This window comes from Moschus berezovskii, chromosome 1, assembly GCF_049115385.1.
Source record: "Moschus berezovskii isolate FMDL1 chromosome 1, NW_MosBer_1.0, whole genome shotgun sequence".
NCBI lineage: Eukaryota > Metazoa > Chordata > Mammalia > Artiodactyla > Moschidae > Moschus > Moschus berezovskii.
This window is the reverse complement of record NC_142460.1, coordinates 22,361,045-22,379,449: the sequence shown is the minus strand read 5'-3', so window position 1 is coordinate 22,379,449 and position 18,405 is coordinate 22,361,045. Positions and strand designations below refer to the sequence as shown.

The 18,405-nt window shown below is 46.7% G+C and overlaps 1 pseudogene; it reads left to right on the top strand.

Moving 5' to 3' along the window:
- Positions 1–3,724: 3,724 nt before the first annotated feature.
- On the top strand, positions 3,725–3,948 carry LOC148778686 (putative small nuclear ribonucleoprotein G-like protein 15 pseudogene; annotated as a pseudogene).
- Positions 3,949–18,405: the final 14,457 nt, after the last annotated feature.

Sequence of the window (18,405 nt, the reverse complement as noted above, 5' to 3'; positions counted from 1 at the left end):
CCTGATGCTGAGAAAGATTGAAGGCAGGAGGAGAAGGGGATGACAGATGATGAGATGGCAGGATGGCATCACCAACTCGACGGACATGAGTTTGAGTAAACTCCGGGAGTTGGTGATGGACAGGGAGGCCTGGTGTGCTGCAGTCCATGGGGTCACAAAGAGTTGCACACGACTGAGCGACAGAACTGAACTGAACTGAACCAACAAATGATACAGGATGGAGTAAGAAGTTAATGTTAGAGGCTTGGGTATAAGAGTGTATCACTAGACCCATGGTTCTCAACCAGGGCAATTTTATTCAGCTTCCCCAGGAACCTTTGGCAATGTCTGGAGCCACTTGGGTTGTCACAGGTTGGGCAGGGTCCTGGCCTCTAGTGGGCAGAGGCCAAGAATGCCTCTAAGCATCCTACAAAGCTCAGGACAGCCTGCCTCACAAGAGGACGCATTCAGCCCAAAGTATCTGCAGTTCTGCGGTAGAGAGACACTGATCGGGGGACTCTTCTTGTTACACAAGGGAAACTGTGCTGGGAGGAGGTGGGGAGAGAGAGGGGAGGCGGTGTGTGCTCAGTCGTGTCAGTCGTGTCCGACTCTTTGTGACACCATGGACGGTAGCCCACCAGGCTCCTCTGTCCATGGGATTCTCCACCAAGAATACTGGAGTGGGTTGCCCTGCCCTCCTCCAGGGAATCTTCCTGACTCAGGGATTGAACCTGTGTCTCTTACCTCCCGTGCATTGGCAGGCGAGTTCTTGGCCACTAGCGCCACCTGGGAAGCTCTCAAAGCATGGTGAGATAAGACAACCTGCACCCTATCTAAGCATCCATACTGCAGATCACACCAACATACAAGATCTGAGATGGAGGGATTTCCCCGGTGGTCCAGTAGCTAAGAATCCTCGCCCCCACTGCAGGGGGTCCCGGTTTAGATCCCTGGTCAAGGAACTAGATCCCACGTTCCCCAGCTAAGAGCCAGTGTGCAGCCAAATAAATAGTTTCTTAATTTTTTTTTTTTTTAAGATTGGATAAGGAAAGTGTCTTGGTTTAGTTTGGTCACTGAGATAGGTCAGAATATGTCTTTCTCAATCTCAGTCATTCCCTCAATGTAGTCACCTTCAGTTCAGTTCAGTTCAGTTCAGTCGCTCAGTCGTGTCCGACTCTGCGACCCCATGAATCACAGCACGCCAGGCCTCCCTGTCCATCACCAACTCCCAGAGTTCACTCAAACTCATATCCATCGAGTCGGTGACGCCATCCAGCCATCTCATTCTGTCGTCCCCTTCTCCTCCTGCCCCCAATCAACTATTTATAAGATACTCCCCACCTGAAGAATTTCCCCTGCATAACAGACTCATCTCTGAATGAGGGGTATGGCAGCCTCTGACGGAGGTCACAGGCCACTGGCGACCTTGGGAAGGACAGGCAAATGACATGCCAGTGAATGGGAAAATTCCAAGGGCCCTCATTCTATCATGAGACCAGAGCAGTGAGACAGAGGTTGCTGATGGGATGGGCAAAGTGGGTAACGAGGGGCTGCTACTTCATATTCAGTTCTCAGGGAGGCTTGTTCAGGAAGGCGATATTTGAATCTTTACCAAAGAAAAACATCTTTAATAAGAAAAAGCATTTCTTAAGAAAGAATTTTAATGAAAACTAAAGCCATCCAAATAGAGGAAAAAAGAGCTATTGATGAAGATATTCCAAAGAATACACTCCAGACTCTAAAAGCTATTTTCAAAAAAGAGACCCCAAATTTCTGCATGGCAGGAGTCTCCTTCAAATTAAATACACTGGGCAGTGCTGCCCCCTCAGACCTGCACCTCCGAGGTAACTCTTTCAAAAGATGAGCTCTGGTGTGACTGTTTTGACCTCAACCTCTTTACAGAGCTAACCTCCCCCAGCAAGCTGGGCCTCAGGTATTCAGCACCAAGGGCAGTGAACAGCACCCACCACCGCCACTGCTCTGAGAAGAAGCCTGGATATGGCGGGTCCTGGACAATGAATGCCTGAACCAAAGGAGGAGCAAATAAGAGCTCAGCTCTAGCAGAGAACAGACTTGTAGTTGCCAAGGGGGACTGGGATGGGAGCTGGAGACTGTTGTTGCTGTTGAGTCCCTAAGGGATATCCGACTCTGTGACTGCACAGACTGAAGCACATCAGGCTTTCCTGTCCTTCACTATCTCCTGGAGTTTCCTCAAATTCATGTTCATGGAGCAGGTGATGGCATCCAACCATCGCATCCTCTGTCATCCCCTTCTCCTCCCGCCTTCAGTCTTCCCCAGCATCAGGGTCTTTTCCAGTGAGTCAGTTTTTTGCATCAGGTGGCCAGAGTATTGGAGTTTCAGCTTCAACATCAGTCCTTCCAATGAATGTTCAGGACTGACTTCCTTTAGGATGGACTGGTTGGGTCTCCTTGCAATCCAAGGGACTCTCAAGAGTCTTCTCCAGCACCATAATTCGAAAACATCAATTCTTTGACGCTCAGCCTTCATTACGACGGTTCAACTCTCACATCCATCTGGGATTAGCAGACATAAAATTACATATAGGATGGATAAACAGCAAGGGCCTTCCTACCATACAGCACAGAGAACTCTAGTCAATGTCCTGTGATAAAACCATCATAGAAAAGAATATTTTAAAAAAAGAACGTCTATTTGTGTATAGCTGAGTCACTGTGCTGGACAGTTTGCCCTACAGCAGGGATTGGCACAACATTGTAAATCAATTGTACTTCAATAAAAATAAATAAATTAAATTTTAAAAGCTCAGGTCTGCCTGGAATGTTCCCTCCCAGTGCCCTTACTTCAGTCCTTGTATGATCTCATCTCCCAATCCTCGGGGAGCTAACTGCCCGGCCACAGGGAAACTGAGGTCCAGGCTCTGAGGCTGGGAGTCCAACGCCTTCCCCCTCTTTCCCGCTGGTGCTTCTTCTTGGACTCATCACCTCTGGCCGTCTCAGCAACAAGATCCTCAGAGCCAGATTGGGGGATGGGTCTAGACAAGCTAAGGAGGTTTCTCAGCCTGACTGAAGCATGAACCCCAGGCTAAGCTGCCTGGGATTACTGGCAGGTCCACTTCCTGGGCAAAAAGGCCCTTTACCTGGTCTGTATCAACTCCCCAGGAAAGGACCCCGTGATCTGAGCTAAAGCCACCGCCCATAGTAAAGAGTTTCTCTCTCCTCTCTTCCCGAATCAGCAAGGCAGTAGGAGGCTTACAGTAAAGCGTTAGAGGGCTCTCTGTCCTAACCCTTCCTCTAGCAAGCATCTCTGCCATACACACACACACACACACACACAGCACTTAATAAGGCAGGCAGGATGCTACAATCTCTGCATAGATTCAGAAGCGCTATTGTAGGAACTAATTCAGATATCACCATTTCCTAAAAGGTTCCATGCCCACCCAAGCTTAAGCTTCACACTTCAAAGAAGGATTGTTAATTACACATTATGATACTAATTATTTCCACATGTATTATGAAACAGGAGCTATGCTAACCAACTTTATTGTTTTAATTCTTTCCTTCTTCGATTTTAATAATTACACTCTGGTTTTTAATACATTAAGATGCAATGAAGGGGAAAAAAAGTCCTTTATATTTTTTAACATTTTTTTTTTTAACACAAAGAATTTCAAAGCCATCCCTAATAACGTAGCATACAATATAGCCAAAACACAAAAGGAATAGCTTAGGGAGGCAACTTTGAGCTCACCAAGTAGACAACATGAGCAAAGCTCACCCTCCCGACTTGAAGAAACTTACGGACAAGAAGTTATCACTGAAATTAAATGGTGGCAGACATGTCCAAGGAATATCATGAGGATTTGATCCCTTTATGTATCTTGTGATAGAAGACTGTGTGGAGATGGCAAATAGTGAGCAACAGATCAATACTGAGTGGTGGCAATATGAGGAAATAGAATCTTCATGTCAGAAGCCCTGGAATGAGTATGGACAATGGCTGTGTTCACCAGAGAAATCAATTACTTTCATGCATTGCCTCTCCATATTTTACTACGACAGAAAGTGGGTCGTGTACATTCAGACTGAACTTATTTGTTAAATTTTTATAATCGTCCAATAAAAAAGGAATAGCTTAGATAAAACTAGCTGAGTTCCATTTAAGGGAAAAAATGCAAGTCTACTTATTTTGAAAACTTTTAACATGAGACATTTGCTGAAAAGATACAGAATTCTTCCTTATACAAAGGCAAAACAAACCAAAAAGGAGTACACTGGAAGAAGAGAAAGCTTTATACTGGCTAAGGAAGAAAGCATAACAAATCAAGAGTCAAACGCTGAATGTGGAGATTATTAATAATCAATCATATGCCCGGTAAAATGACACCATTCTTTAATGCGAACCCACCCATGCTGAATTAGATTTCCACGTAAGTAGAAGGATGATGTCATCTAACGGTTAGAAAAATGAACAAAGAAAAATAAAATTATTTTAACAACTTAAAATCTGTGAGCCATGGAATTTCACGTTCACAGGTACTAAGGCTGAGTGACATTTCAGTGATGAGGAATTATTTTTGTTTGATCCATAGGCTAAAGCCTTATCCTCTGCTTTCCTTCCAGCCCAGAGGTCAGCAAACTTTCTTTTTGTAAAGGGCCACACAGTAAATAGTTCAGGCTTTTTTCAGGCAAATACTCAACTCTGCCGTTGCAGCACTAAAGCAAACACCAACAATACATTAAAAAACAGGCATGGCTGTGTTCCACTAAAAAGTTATTTACAAAAACAGAATCGTGGGCTGTGATTTCACCTACTCCTGTTCTCATCCTCATTGTGCTAAGAAAGAGGGGTGAGACAGAGCACGCTTAAGACACTCTTGTAAGAAATGACAGGAATGGACTTCCCTGGTGGTCCAATGCAGGGGGCCTGGGGTCCACCCCTGGTCGGGGAACTAGAGTTCACGTGCTACAGATGAATTCGTATGCCGCAGCCGAAGATCCCACATGCTGCACAGCTAAGACATGGTGTAGTCAAATAAATAAAATAAATAAATAAATATTTAAAAAAAGAAAGAAATGGCAGGAATAATTAAAGACAGCAGGTAGATCTGAAACTACCCACCAAGACACTGAGCACAGCCCCTCATACTCAAGAGTATTCTTCAAGACCAAATTCAAATCTCTATACATGAGGTAGGAATCTCTAAGAAAACTTTGTTCTCAAACTACCAGAGTCCCCCCTCACAGAATCAGCTTCTACCCTACCATACGGCTGGTCTTCCAAACCGGGCGACAGAATATGTTATGCTATCATGTAGGAACTATTCTGGACCCAAAATCTGAACCGAAATCTGAGCAAACCTTGAGTTTACAGGGCACTTTGGGGACAATGAAACATGTTCAATGACAACACCAGAATGCTGGCAATAAAATCTACACTGCAGGAAACCACACCGATCCAGACTCAAAAGACGCAAAAGGTCCAGCTGCTCTGACCAAATACATCACAAGACAGGACAAGAGAGGGACACGAAACTTGTGTATTAAGAGACCGCAAGGACTTCCCTGGTGGTCCCGTGGTTAAGAATTCACATTCCAATGGAGGGGACAAGGGTTCGATCCATGGTCAAGGAACTAAGATCCCACATGCCTCGGAGCAACTAAGCTGGCTCACCACAAGTAGAGAAACACCTGCCGCAATGAAGACCCAGCATAGCCAAAAAGAGAGACAGAGATTTAAGAGACTTCAACCAAATGCACTCTGTGGACTTTGTTTAAATCCCTCGGTTGCTGTAAGGTATTTTTAACTAACTGTGAAAAGATATTTCTTAGACAATCAGAGAAATCTGAACATGAATATTCAGTGATATTAAGCAATGAGTCACTGTTCATTTTTTATGTGTGATAATAATATTGTGTTGCTGCTTTAACAAAAAGAATGCCTATCTTTTCAGAGGGTCATATCGAAATATTTATAAATAAATCTGATTTTCCTTTTAAATCCTCATCCTAAAATTCTTCTTTCACAAATCTGGTTGTTTTGATCCTGCAGAAGTCATTGCTTTTCAAATATACCCATGAATGGGGTGATGCAGAAAGAAAAGAGGGTGAAAATCAATACATGTGAGAGACAGACTTAGGGCTGAATGATAGATAAATTTAAAAGACTAATGTATTTATATACCCTTAATGGACCTAGAAGGTCCTTCAGAGCATATATGTCATGTGGAGGTCAGGCTTCTGATAATGTTAACATCTGGAAAGCAGCCATCAATCTGGAAATTAAAAAAAAAAAGACTTCTGAGTGATAGAGAGCTTTCACAAAGCCCATGCACTTTACTCCATGAGAGAGAAAGAAGCACATCATCTATAGAACTGTATCAAACAAGGCATCAGAAAGAGCTAACTCCAAAGAAAAGAAACAAAAGACTTAGAGGAGAAGCAGGGCAGACCGAGAGTTCGTAAGACAAAGACGGCGTCCAAACAGAGTAAAACCGCAGGGCATCAGCCTAATGCAGCCTTCCACAAGGAACCACACTCCAGAGTCGGCAGCATAGGTTCAAACAGGCTCGGAGTCCTGTTAAAGAAAGCAAGAAGGGCAACACAAACACTGCTTAAAATTATCTTCATTAAGATGGCTCAATTTAAGAAGCTAAACTATTCACTTAATGGAGAGATCAGGTTTTACAGAAAGGCAGAATTGAGGTCAATGAGTAAAAGCGAAGACAGACTTTGAGCTTGAAATGGAGGCAGAGCTTCTCAACAATGAAAACCAGCCCCCAAGGGAGTGAGTGGGGATCCTCGACTGCTGTCCGGAGGTGCTGAACCCCTCAAAGTGAGCTCCCTGTGGTTCTTGACACTGGGTGAGGTTGGACCAGAGGTCCTTGAGATGATCCGGAACAATTTCAAGGGTTTTTGGTGGGTAAAGTTTAAGGGAAAAAACTACTCTGATGCTTGTTAAAATGGTAAGAAAGACTTTTTTCAGAGCTATTGTAAAATAGGAGGGAGATGAGGCTCAACTCAGAATGTAGCAAAGACAGCTGAGGATTCACAGCAAGCAAAACAGAGTGAGGTGGTCAGTAGCCAGAAAATTACTAAGAGGAGACATCCGGGTAGGGAGATGCCCTTTAAACAAACAAGCCACAGGATTTTTGCTGAAGGCAGCCCTGGGTGACCAGATATTGAGGATGATCGCATACCAAAGCGGGGTGGGTGGCCCCACGTTCCTTTGTAGACTGACTTCAGATTCTTGCTAAAATGGGACTAGGCAGACGAAAGACAGGACAGGGACCAAGGTCCAGATCCAGACAAAACTAGAACTCGGAGGAGCCAAAGTCTGCTCTTCAATCCCAGACTGCCCAGATCCAAGCTTGGTGACATCACTTACACCCACAGCCTCATAACAATGCGTAACACTTTTTAATTTCACGATTGCTTCCTCATATAATCTCTCTGCTTGCAAAATCCAGAAATGCTCATTTCCATACACCAAGCTACCTTAACATAGGGGGAAACTACCTTCGAAAAAAAATGCCACGTGAGTAATTGACAGGCAATCCTCTGTGACGCTGAAGCAGATTGCTTCATCATCATGAGACAAAATAAAGCCTTTTAAAGCAGCCTCGAGGGCTACGGTCCATGGGGTTGCAGAGAGTCAGACACGACTGGGCACTCACTCACTCTCTGTAATAACAGGCATACAAATAAAATAGAGAAAAAACAAATGACTGGCTTTCAAAGCATCTGAAGAGGGCAGGAGCTTCCAGCCCCTAACAGGATTACAAAACCTCCACAGCACAAGCTCAGCAATTTCCCATGATGCCCGATCCCCAGGGAGAGTGTTTGCGGATGACAGGGCCGCTTCCTGCTCTCTTCAAAGTACCATCTACAGGATAACTTATTTACCAGGTGGGAACCTGCTATAAAGCACAGGGTGCTCTGTGATGGCCTAGCTTAATGGGATGAGGGTGGGGGTTGGAGGGAGGTCCAAGAGGCAGAGTATATATGTACACATACAGCTCACTCACTCAGCTGTACAGCAGAAGCTGACACAACCTTGTAAAGACAACATACTCTAATTAAAAAAAAATCTGAAGGGCAGCAAACTAAATATCCTCTGGTACCCTTTATGTTACTCCGCATCTCCTTCCACTCGTTCTGGGTCCTAAGAGTAAAGTGAGGTGGAAGCGTTAGTCAGTTGTGCCTGGCTCTTTGCGACCCTGTGGACCATCACCCACCAGGCTCCTCTGTCTAGGGCATTTTTTTCAGGCAAGAATATGGGAGTGGGTTGCCATTCTCTTCTCCAGAGAGATCTTCCCAACCCAGGGATCAAACCTGGGTCTCCTGAATTGCAGGTGGATTCTTTACCATCTGAGCCACCAGGGAAGCCCGGGGTGACCTCAATGACATGCATCAACCAGGCTCCCGGGCCCTCTGGCACCTTGGGAGGTACCAGGAGACTGGCAGCAGGAGAGCAGGCAGAGGATAAGGAAGGCAGGGGCATTCATCACCTGGTTCCTTCCCTGCAGGGCCACCGTCTCCCCAGCACAGGCCACAGCTCTTCCCAGTGACAGTCTCCTTCCATCCGTACTTCCAGGGCTTAGAGGGCGCCACAAACTTGCTGCTGTGGTTCAGTCGCTCAGTCACGTCCAACCCTTTGCGACCCCATGGACTACAGCCCGCCAGGCTCCTCGGTCCTTCACTATCTCCCAGAGTTTGCTCAAAGTCATGTCCGCTGAGTTGGTGATGCCATCTGCCCATCTCGTCCTCTGCCAGCCCCTTCTCCTAAGGCCTCCTGCCCCTCTGGCCTTCAACCTTTCACCACAGACCATGCTCCCCCAAAATTCACCCGGTGAACTGTTACGCACTGCCGACACGAGGTCAGAGGGGTCTCCTCTCTCAGCATGGCGTACCTTCTGCCCTGCCTTCTGCTCAACACCCTGCCGCACCTTTATTAAACTCGCCTGTCACGATTTGACTGTGACGTGCACGGGGTTGGCCAAAAACCTCATTCGTGTTTTGCATAATGTAAAAATACTCAAACAAAATCTTTGGCCAACCCAATATTTCCCACGCTCATTTCAACTAACAACAATGGAATGAAAACAAACTTTTCAGTGTCCATATTCACCCTCAATTGGTGGTAGTGGAGGGGCTCAAATTTTAAGCTGGATTTCATGATGTGTGTTATGTTCAAGGAGGCTCTGAGTATACGAGTCAGAAGTACAGTACAGAACTTTGTAGATGTGGACATTTTTTTCCAAAAAGAGAAATCCAGAAAGCAAAGGGTCAAATTTTTAATTGTATTCTCCAAACTGAAGTGAAGTAAAACTCGCTCAGTCATGTCCAACTCATTGTGACCCCAGGCACTGTAGCCTGCCAGGCTCCTCTGTCCATGGGATTCTCCAAGCAAAAATACTGGAGTGGGTAGCCATTCCCTTCTCCAGGGGATCTTCCCAATCCAGGGATCAAACCAGGTCTCCAGCATTGCAAGCAGATTCTTTACCATCTGAGCCACGAGAGAAGTCTGAATACTCCAAAACTGACCTAAAAATGGAAAGTCAATGCTCTAAGAGAAAAACAGCACAGAAACTGCCACCCAGGAGAAGAAAAATGACCAGGCTGACAGTGGGTACCCAGCTACGGGAGCAGAACACAGTCTCCGAGCGGCCGGGCTGGAGGAGGGACCCCCACCGCTTCTGTGCCCTGCATCACCCACCCCACGAAGGCAGCTGGGATGGCGTGTTCCTGAGAATCACTCACAGCTCCCTCTGAACAGTCAAGTGACATTTCAAAAGCTCATCAGCTCAGCAGGTGCTTGGATGCAATAGCAATAGCAAAACAAAAAAACAGTTCCGGGCTATGGAAAATCTTGTCCTGTTGTTCTGAGAAGCTTGGAGCATGGAAGCCAGGACAGTGTGGAAACAAAGTGTGTGCAACAGAACAGGAGCAAAGAAAGGGACAGAAGAGTAGAGCTGACCCCACAGGAAACGCCCCGGAGTCGGGCAGGGGTGACCTCTGTGGCGTCGGCCCCTTGCCTCACAGGCACGCGCTGCCCGTCCTGAGCAGCGCTGCCCCTCACCTGCTGTGCGGCTCACCTTCTCTGAGCCACACACACTCTCCCCGTTACCCTTCAGAATAGGGAAGCCCGGTGGCTCTTGGTAAACAACCCGCCTGCCAATGCAGAAGGCGTAAGTTTGATCCCCGGGTGGGGAAGGTCCCCTGGAAAAGGATACTCCAGTATCCTTGCCTGGGAAATCCTGGTGGGCTAAAGTTCACGGGGTCACAAGAGTCAGACACAAGAGAGTGACTAAAAAACAAAAACAAACAATGAATTTCATAGAGGTGTTGTGGGGATCAAAAAGAAAATTCCTCTTAGACCCAGGAAATGCCTTCCAGGGTGTATTATGCCTTCTGGGTAGGTTTTAGGATTCACACCAGAGCTCTTATCCATTTCCTTGACTGAGGAGGTGAACTCACATACAAACAAACAGAATCGTACAAAGGACAACAATCAACTTTGGATTCCATAACAGGACGGGTGCCAAAAGGGAATGACGGTCACTCGGGCAAGGCACCTGAGAGCATCCAGAGCCTCCATCCCTTACAAGCCCGTAAGTATCCGCTTCCTTTCCCGGCTGTGCCAGGGGGCCTTAGCTCAGAGCAAGAGCCCAGAGACATCCTCAGCCAACACTCAACCTTGCTACGTACTGCCTGGGTGACTGTGGGCAACTGAGACTACCCCACTGACTCAGCCTCCTCATCTAAAACTCAGGAATAACCATAATCAGAGCACCCATCTTTTTGTGAGGATATTAAAAATTCATGTAAACCTCTTTGAACAGTGTATGGCACACAGTACTTGTTGCTCAGTGGCTCAGTCATGTCCGACTCTGTGACCCATGGACTGCGGCACACCAGGCCTCCCTGTCCCTCACTAACTCCCAGAGCTTGCTCAAACTCATGTCCATTGAGTCGGTGATGCCATCCAACCATCTCATCCTCTGTCATCCCTTCTCCTCCTGCCTTCAATCCTTCCCAGATTCAGGGTCTTTTCCAATAAGTCGGCTCTTCCCATCAGGTGGCCAAAGTATTGGAGCTTCAGCTTCAGCATCAGTCTTTCCAATGAATACTCAGGGTTGGTACACAGTGATCACTCAATAAACGCTGGCTGTAGTATCTCCCTGCACATTTCAGGTCGTTACCAGGCCCATCTCATAAGAAGGCACCTGCGCTCTGAAGAGCAGTCAGACACAGGCACCACCAGAGCCCACGAGCCACATACATCCTTGATTTTAAGATGCCTTGTGTATTTTAGCATTCCCAACATCACAATATACATGTACTGTAGTGGATTTTCTCATCTGAAAAATAGGAATAGCAACAGCATCCAGCTAATAGTATGTGCAAAATGCTTTAAACAGGGCTTGGCATCAGAAATTGTTCTCTACAGGAATTATCCTCAGTATTATTTATATATATATATATATTTTTTTTTTTTTTTGGCTGCCTTAGGTCTTAGTGGAGGCATGTGGGGTCTAGTTTCCTGACCAGGGATCGAACCCAGGCCCCTGCATTTGGGACCACAGAGTCTTAGCCACTGAATCACAGGCAAGTTCCCCTTGGCATTATATTAATGATCTGACCTGCTGTAGGCCTTCCCATCCCAAGAGACTGTGAGAACTCTCCCTTACTCCTCTCTTGGTCTGAGGGTCACTGGGTCCCTGGTACCGGAAGGTGCTGAGGGTGTATGTTAAAGGGTTAGTCGCTCAGTCGTGTCTGACCCTTTGTGACCCCATGGACTACAGCCCGCCAGATTCCTCCGTCCATGGGATTCTCCAGGCAAGAGTACTGGAGTGGGGTGCCACTTCCTTCTCCAGGGGATCTTCCCAACCCAGAGATCTTCCCAGCTTTCCCACACTGCAGGAAGACTCTTTACAGACTGAGCCATCAAGAAGCCCTTGAGGTGGAGTGGGGCCCTAATAAACCCAAAGGACATGCGGAATTCCAGGTAGTTGCTTGATTTTCACCATCCCCTCAGCTTCGTACGTCTGGTTACTTACACAGCATCGTTAAGAAGTTGCTGAGTATGGTTCTGGGTTTATGGAGGTTCCTTTCTTTTGCCCATTGAGTAAGGTGCAGGTCAGAGGGTGGACCTGGGGTCTTGAAGGGCCCCATTCTCTCATTCAGCACGTGACCAGTGTCTCAACTGTGTTGTTGTTGTTGAGTCGCTAAGTCATGTCCGACTCTTTGCGACCCCATGGACTGTAGCCCGCCAGGCTCCTCTGTCCATGGGATTGTCCAGACAAGAACACTGGAGTGGGTTGCCATGCCCTCCTCCAGGGATCGAACCTGCATCCCAAACCTTCTCCTGACCCAGAGATCGAACCTGCATCTCCTGCATTGGCAGGCAGGTTCTTTACCACTGAGCCACGAGGGAAGCCTTGGGGTAGACTACCTGGATTCAGATCCCGATGTACCCAGTCATTAGCCATGGGGCGCTGGACAGTCCCCTAGCCACTCTGTGCCTCAGTGTCCTCATCTGTAAGATAGGACAGTAGTAGCTAAAAGGGGAGTGAGGCTGACAGGAATTACGTGTACACATGACGCTCTTGGAAACATGCTGGGCCCACAACAAGCACCCACAGACCATCAGCCATCATCGCTCTATGCTATTTGAGCCCCAGGAGCCATACCAGGGGGAACCTGGTTCAGTGAAACCGGGGTATCAGTGAAGGGCTTCCCTGGTGGCTCAGACGGCAAAGAATCCACCTGCAGTGCAGGAGACCTGGGTTTGACCCCTGGGTTGGAAAGATCCCCTGGAGGAGGGCATGGCAACCCACTCCAGTATTCCTGCCTGGAGAATGCCATGGACAGAGGAGCCTGGAGGGCCACAGTCCCTGGGGTCACAAAGAGTTGGACTTGACTGAGCGACTAAGCACAGCACACAGCACCAGTCAAATGGGAAGTTGGCTGGAGATAAACAGAACAGGATTCTAGCAGCAGCCACCCCAGGTACAAACTGTGACCTAGTCTCTGAACCTCAGCATGCCCACTAGATATACAGGGTTTGGCTTCCTCAGCTCTCAGGGTTTCATGGGAAATGAGAACACACTGTGTAGGCATCAAATAAACGGTACTTCTTGTCATCTCTCCAACTTCCCTGTAGAGCAAAGAAGGCAGCAGAAGCTAACACTGAGACCCTGTGGTTGGCCCGGTGAGTGAGGTTTTCCTACCAACGAAGCCAGGCACTTCCCTGCGCCCCGCTCAGGTCGCCCACCTTCCAGCACTAAGAGGCCAGCCATGTCCCACCGAAGGCCCAGAGAGCAGGATTTAGGGCCAGTAAAAAACTGCAGGGGTGACTTCCCTGGTGGCTCAGAGGATTAGGATCTGCCTGCCAATGCAGGAGACACGGGTTCGATCGCTGATCCAGGATAGCCCCTGCACCTAACCACTGAGCCTGATCTCCAGGGTCCGTGCTCCACAAGAAGTCTGCTCTGTGCAACTAGAGAGAGCCCTCGCAGCAACAGAGAATCATCGCAACCAAAAACAAACATTTTTTTTTTAATCCCTGCAGGAAAGGGGGGAAAGGCCTAGGTTTTGGAAGTCCTCCTCAGGAAAAAACCTCTAACCAAAGGTTACAGGGGCTATTTGACAGCTATGTCAGCCTGAATCATTAAGCAAGGGCTAGAAACATCTGAGAGATAGGGTGCAGATAAATGTCAGAAAACAACGCCCAAAACGGTTGCGTGCTACTTGCTTACACAGCTTTTTCCTTCTTCAGACAAATGATAAAACATCCACATCTGAATATAAATCAGCTTCAATTAAGACACGGCTGTTGGAAAGCACTTTTGGCAGGACGCATGAAATATTTGCCACCATTCTCCGACTTGGAGTTTTCAAGGTTGGCAGGGCGATTTATTTTTGTTGATTAAACAAAATAACCAATGGAAAGGGCCTAAAAATTGATTTGCCAATTAAACTCAATGATTCTGAACAATGAAATGTGCTCTGTTCGCTTTGCCAGAGTGATAAAAATGCCTCCCAGCTTTCCTACCGCTTTCAAGATTTACACCCTTGATGTTTGTGCTGACAGAAAGATTAAGGAAGGGCTGCATGATGCAAAAATGTGTCTTCTCTTTCACTGGAACGGAAGGGAGAGAAACAATGAAGGGCCTGGGCCATCTCAGACAGAGCATCGGCCCAGCAACCGTAACTCTTGAAAAAGTGATCTGGGTTGAGCGAGGGAGCCGCTGTCACTCATGCTGTGTGCACTTGTTCTTTGGCAAATTACAGAGTCACTAATAGGGGACAATTGGTTGAGACGAAAACAACCACAGAGATCCAAATTCTTCATTTTCTTTCACTTTTCCAAGGGATGAGAGTTCTGACAGGCAGCCAACCAATGATGAGTGTGCTAGAAGCTTCTGAAAAAACGGACCCATGCACAGAGCGCCAGAAGCCAATTTCCATCCAGCACAAAATTTCTCTGACCTGCAACCGGGAGATCCAGGTTACAGCTGCCATCAGTTCACACACAGTAGCCATAAACCCAGACCAACAGAACACTCATCCTTCCTGGTGGCCCAGAGCACCGTGTCGCAGACGGCTATGCATTTTTAAACCTAACTGTACATAATTGTTCATCACCGACCCATTCTCCAACCCTCATGGGCTGGAACGTGTTGCTAGACAACCAGTTTTGCTCTAGATACATTCCGAAGGCTAGTGAGGCAACAATCAAGTATCAACTAAGTGACCACTAACAGGTTCAAATAAAACAGGATGTCTGGGGTCTTGAAAGCACATCCATCTCATGCTCTTTTCCTTATGTAGACACCTATTTCCCACATCTTCCAACTCATCAAATAAGCTCTCTTAGGTTGAATTGGATGAAACTGCCCTGGTGGTAGCTCAACTTGGCGATTCATATGGTTCAAGCTAGTAACTTAAAAGAGGTCCATGTAGACTGTAAAACAGAGAAGCCATAACCTCAGCTGTTATAATCACAACTGTGCTCTGTATCAGTAACATATCAGTTACCCAGTCCACACATCTCTGGAAACTGTTCTTACGGGAGACAGTTGGGAGAGGCAGCCTGCATGGCTTTGCAAGTGCCTGAAAAAGCAGTCACATTTCTTTTTCCATTTTAGGCTATTCCATACTCATCTGACGATCTCTTGTACAATAATCCACACATTCCCCGACTTTTCCAGTGCTCAGAGCACTGGAATGGGACTCAATTTATTTTTTCTAATTTGAGATCAGAAACACCAGGGGACATCCTAAAGATAAGGACAGAACTGCCAACTACAGGAGAGAAGTTGCTTTAAGGGGAAAGAAATGGGAAGGCAGGATCGCTGGTATCACAGAACAAGATGCTGCTCCGGGAAAGTCAGTGAAATAATTAACAAACAGTGTGCGTGCTAAATCACTTCCGTCGTGTCCGACTCTTTGTGACCCCATGGACTGTAACCAGCTAGGCTTCTCTGTCCATGGGATTTCCCAGGCAAGAATCCTGGAATGGGTGACATTTCCTCCTCCAAGAAATCTTCCCAATCCAAGAACCGAACCTGTGTCTACTGTGTCTCCTGCATTGATAGGCAGTTTCTTCATCACTGCGCCACCTGGGAAGCCCATTTGTTTACTTGCTTTTAACAAAAATGGCATCTTAGACATATCCCAGCATCTTGGATTTTTCACTCAACGTTACAACATAAGAAGCTAGTTCTAAACAGAGTCCTCTGGAGTATTCAATTCACCAGACCATCTGTCCGCAGTTTCAAAATAAAGCTTCTCGGATAGTAAGAGTCAGCCTTCCTCGCTCAGAGCTGACAACAGTTTAAAGACCATCAAGGAATACAGCCAATATTTTATAATAACTATAAATGGAACATAACCTTTAAAATCGTGAGCCATTATGTTGTATACCTGAAAATTACATAATATTGTACATCAACTACACCGCATTAAAAAGAAAGAAAATAGAGACCATCAAAGCAGTATCAATTATTTCCTAAAATCTCCAAGACAGACTTCTAGAAGCCCAGGAAGGAGGAAGAAGCTTTTCAGATCTGTAGCTATCTCGCCAGAAATTCAGCCCAACACACAGGGGGCTCCCAAGAAGAGTCTGCTTGGCACCACAAATAGGGGCCTTGAGTTGGAGTCTCCAAGGAGAGACGTCTATACCACAGAAAGAGAGAGAAAAGTGAGACCCAGAAACATCAGAGGCTGAATGAGTATCAAGAGCCAACTGCGCACTTGAATCCCGAAGCCCACTGCTACAAAAGGGAAGAAGAGTATTACTCCACCGTGGACACTCTGAACCGCCTGCGAAGGGAGTGGTGAGCCTGCTGGGAACCAGCAGCTGTTGAGACGAGGAGCAACAAAACAGCTTCATGCGCAGTAGGAGTGCCACAGAAAAGTGCGGCGGGCGTGACAGAGCTCCGGGGCGCGCACCACGAATTCCTCACTGCCCCAACTCGGGATGACCAAGCCACACCTGAGGGTATGTTTTCCCTACTGCCCGGAGCAGATGCAGACTTGAACTCTGAAGCCGACAGCCTTAACCTCAATTTCACCAGTCAGCTTTAAGAAAGTCAACTCCTCTCTCTAGGTATCAGTTTCCCGTCCATACAACGAGAAGACCTGACTAAGGGGACTCAAATCTTTAACATGACTTGTTCTGATGATTCTGCTTGGTTAAACTGTGTTTGTGGATGGATGGAAAATGAACGAATGGATGGCTGTGTGGATGGACAGAAAACGGAGGATAAATGGGTAGATGGGTGGCTGTGCACGTAGAAGAACAGATGGATGGCTGGGTGGATGGACAGAAAACGGAGGATAAATGGGTAGATGGGTGGCTGTGCACGTAGAAGAACAGATGGATGGCTGGGTGGATGGGTGGACGGACGGTGAAGGACGGACAGATGAAGGATGGAGGATGGGCAGATGATGGGGGCGTGAATGATGGATGACGGATGGATGGATCACTGACGAATGAATGATGGATGATAAATAATGGATGGGGGGAAGCAGGTGTCTACTGAGTGGGACTTTACAGGCTTATGACTAATCGCTAAAAATTCTCTAAATCTGTGGGCCAACTGACATTCTCTTGATAGTCTGGAGTCCGTCATGGCGGGATTATTTACACCAAGGAAACTGGCAGACATTACAAAGTAGGCCTTTTCATTCACCCCTGAATTCTCTTTACCAAAACACCAAACACTGAAGGAGCAGACAGGGGAAGGAAAAGAAGAGGAAAAGGAGACAAGAGAGCAGTTCCTGTGTGTACACTGCTCCCCAAGTGGGCTGCCCCCCACCGTCTCCATGCTGATACACTTAATCTCTTCTCTGCCTGAAACACCTTTACTCAGCTTTGCCTGAAAAACTGGAACTTGCCCAAAACTCAGCTCAAGCATCACCTCTTCTGGGAGAGAGGATGCTTTAAGGAAAGCATCCCTTAGTCTGTGTGAGACACTGCCCTACCCACTGCAAGCTCTTACCAGATGCCGGAATGGCCTCCCTCTGCCATCGCAGGCAACACCTACTGTACAGAGACAGCGTCACAGACTCAACGGACAAGAATCTGAGCAAACTCCAGGAGACACTGTAGGACAGATGTGCATCTGTGGGGCTGCAGAGGCGGACACGACTGAGGGGCTGAACAACAACACCGTCCATTTAGCCAGAAAGAGAGTTCCAGAAAAACATCTACTTCTGCTCTATTAACATCAAAGCCTTTGACTGCGGATCACAAGAAATTGGAAAATCCTTAAAAAGATGGGAATATCAGACCACCTAACTTGTCTTCTGAGAAATCCGTATGCAGGTCAGGAAGCAACAGTTGGAACTGGACGTGGAACAATGGACTGGTTCCAAATTGGGAAAGGAGTACATTAAGGCTGTATACTGTCACCCTGCTTATTAAGGGGTGACATATACGTAGAGTACATCGTGTGACATGCCGGGCTGGATGAACCACAAGCTGGAATCAAGACTGCTGGGAGAAATGTCAACAACCTCAGATATGCAGATGATATCACCCTTATTGCAGAAAGTTAAGAGGAACTAAAGAGCCTCTTGATGAAAGTGAAAGAGCAGAGTGAAAAAGCTGGCTTAAAACTCAACATTCAAAAAACAAAGATCATGGCATCTGGTCCCATCACTTCATGGGAGATGGGGAAACAATGGAAACAGTGAGAGATTTTATTTTCTTGGGCTCCAAAATCACTGCAGATGGCGACTGCAGTCATGAAATTAAAAGTCGCTTGCTCCTTGGAAGAAAAGCTATGACAAACCTAGACAGCATATTAAAAAGCAGAGACATTACTTTGCCAACAAAGGTCCATCTAGTCAAAGCTATGGTTTTCCCAGTAGTCATGTTTGGATGTGAGAGTTGGGCTATAAAGAAAGCTGAGCACTGAAGAATTGATG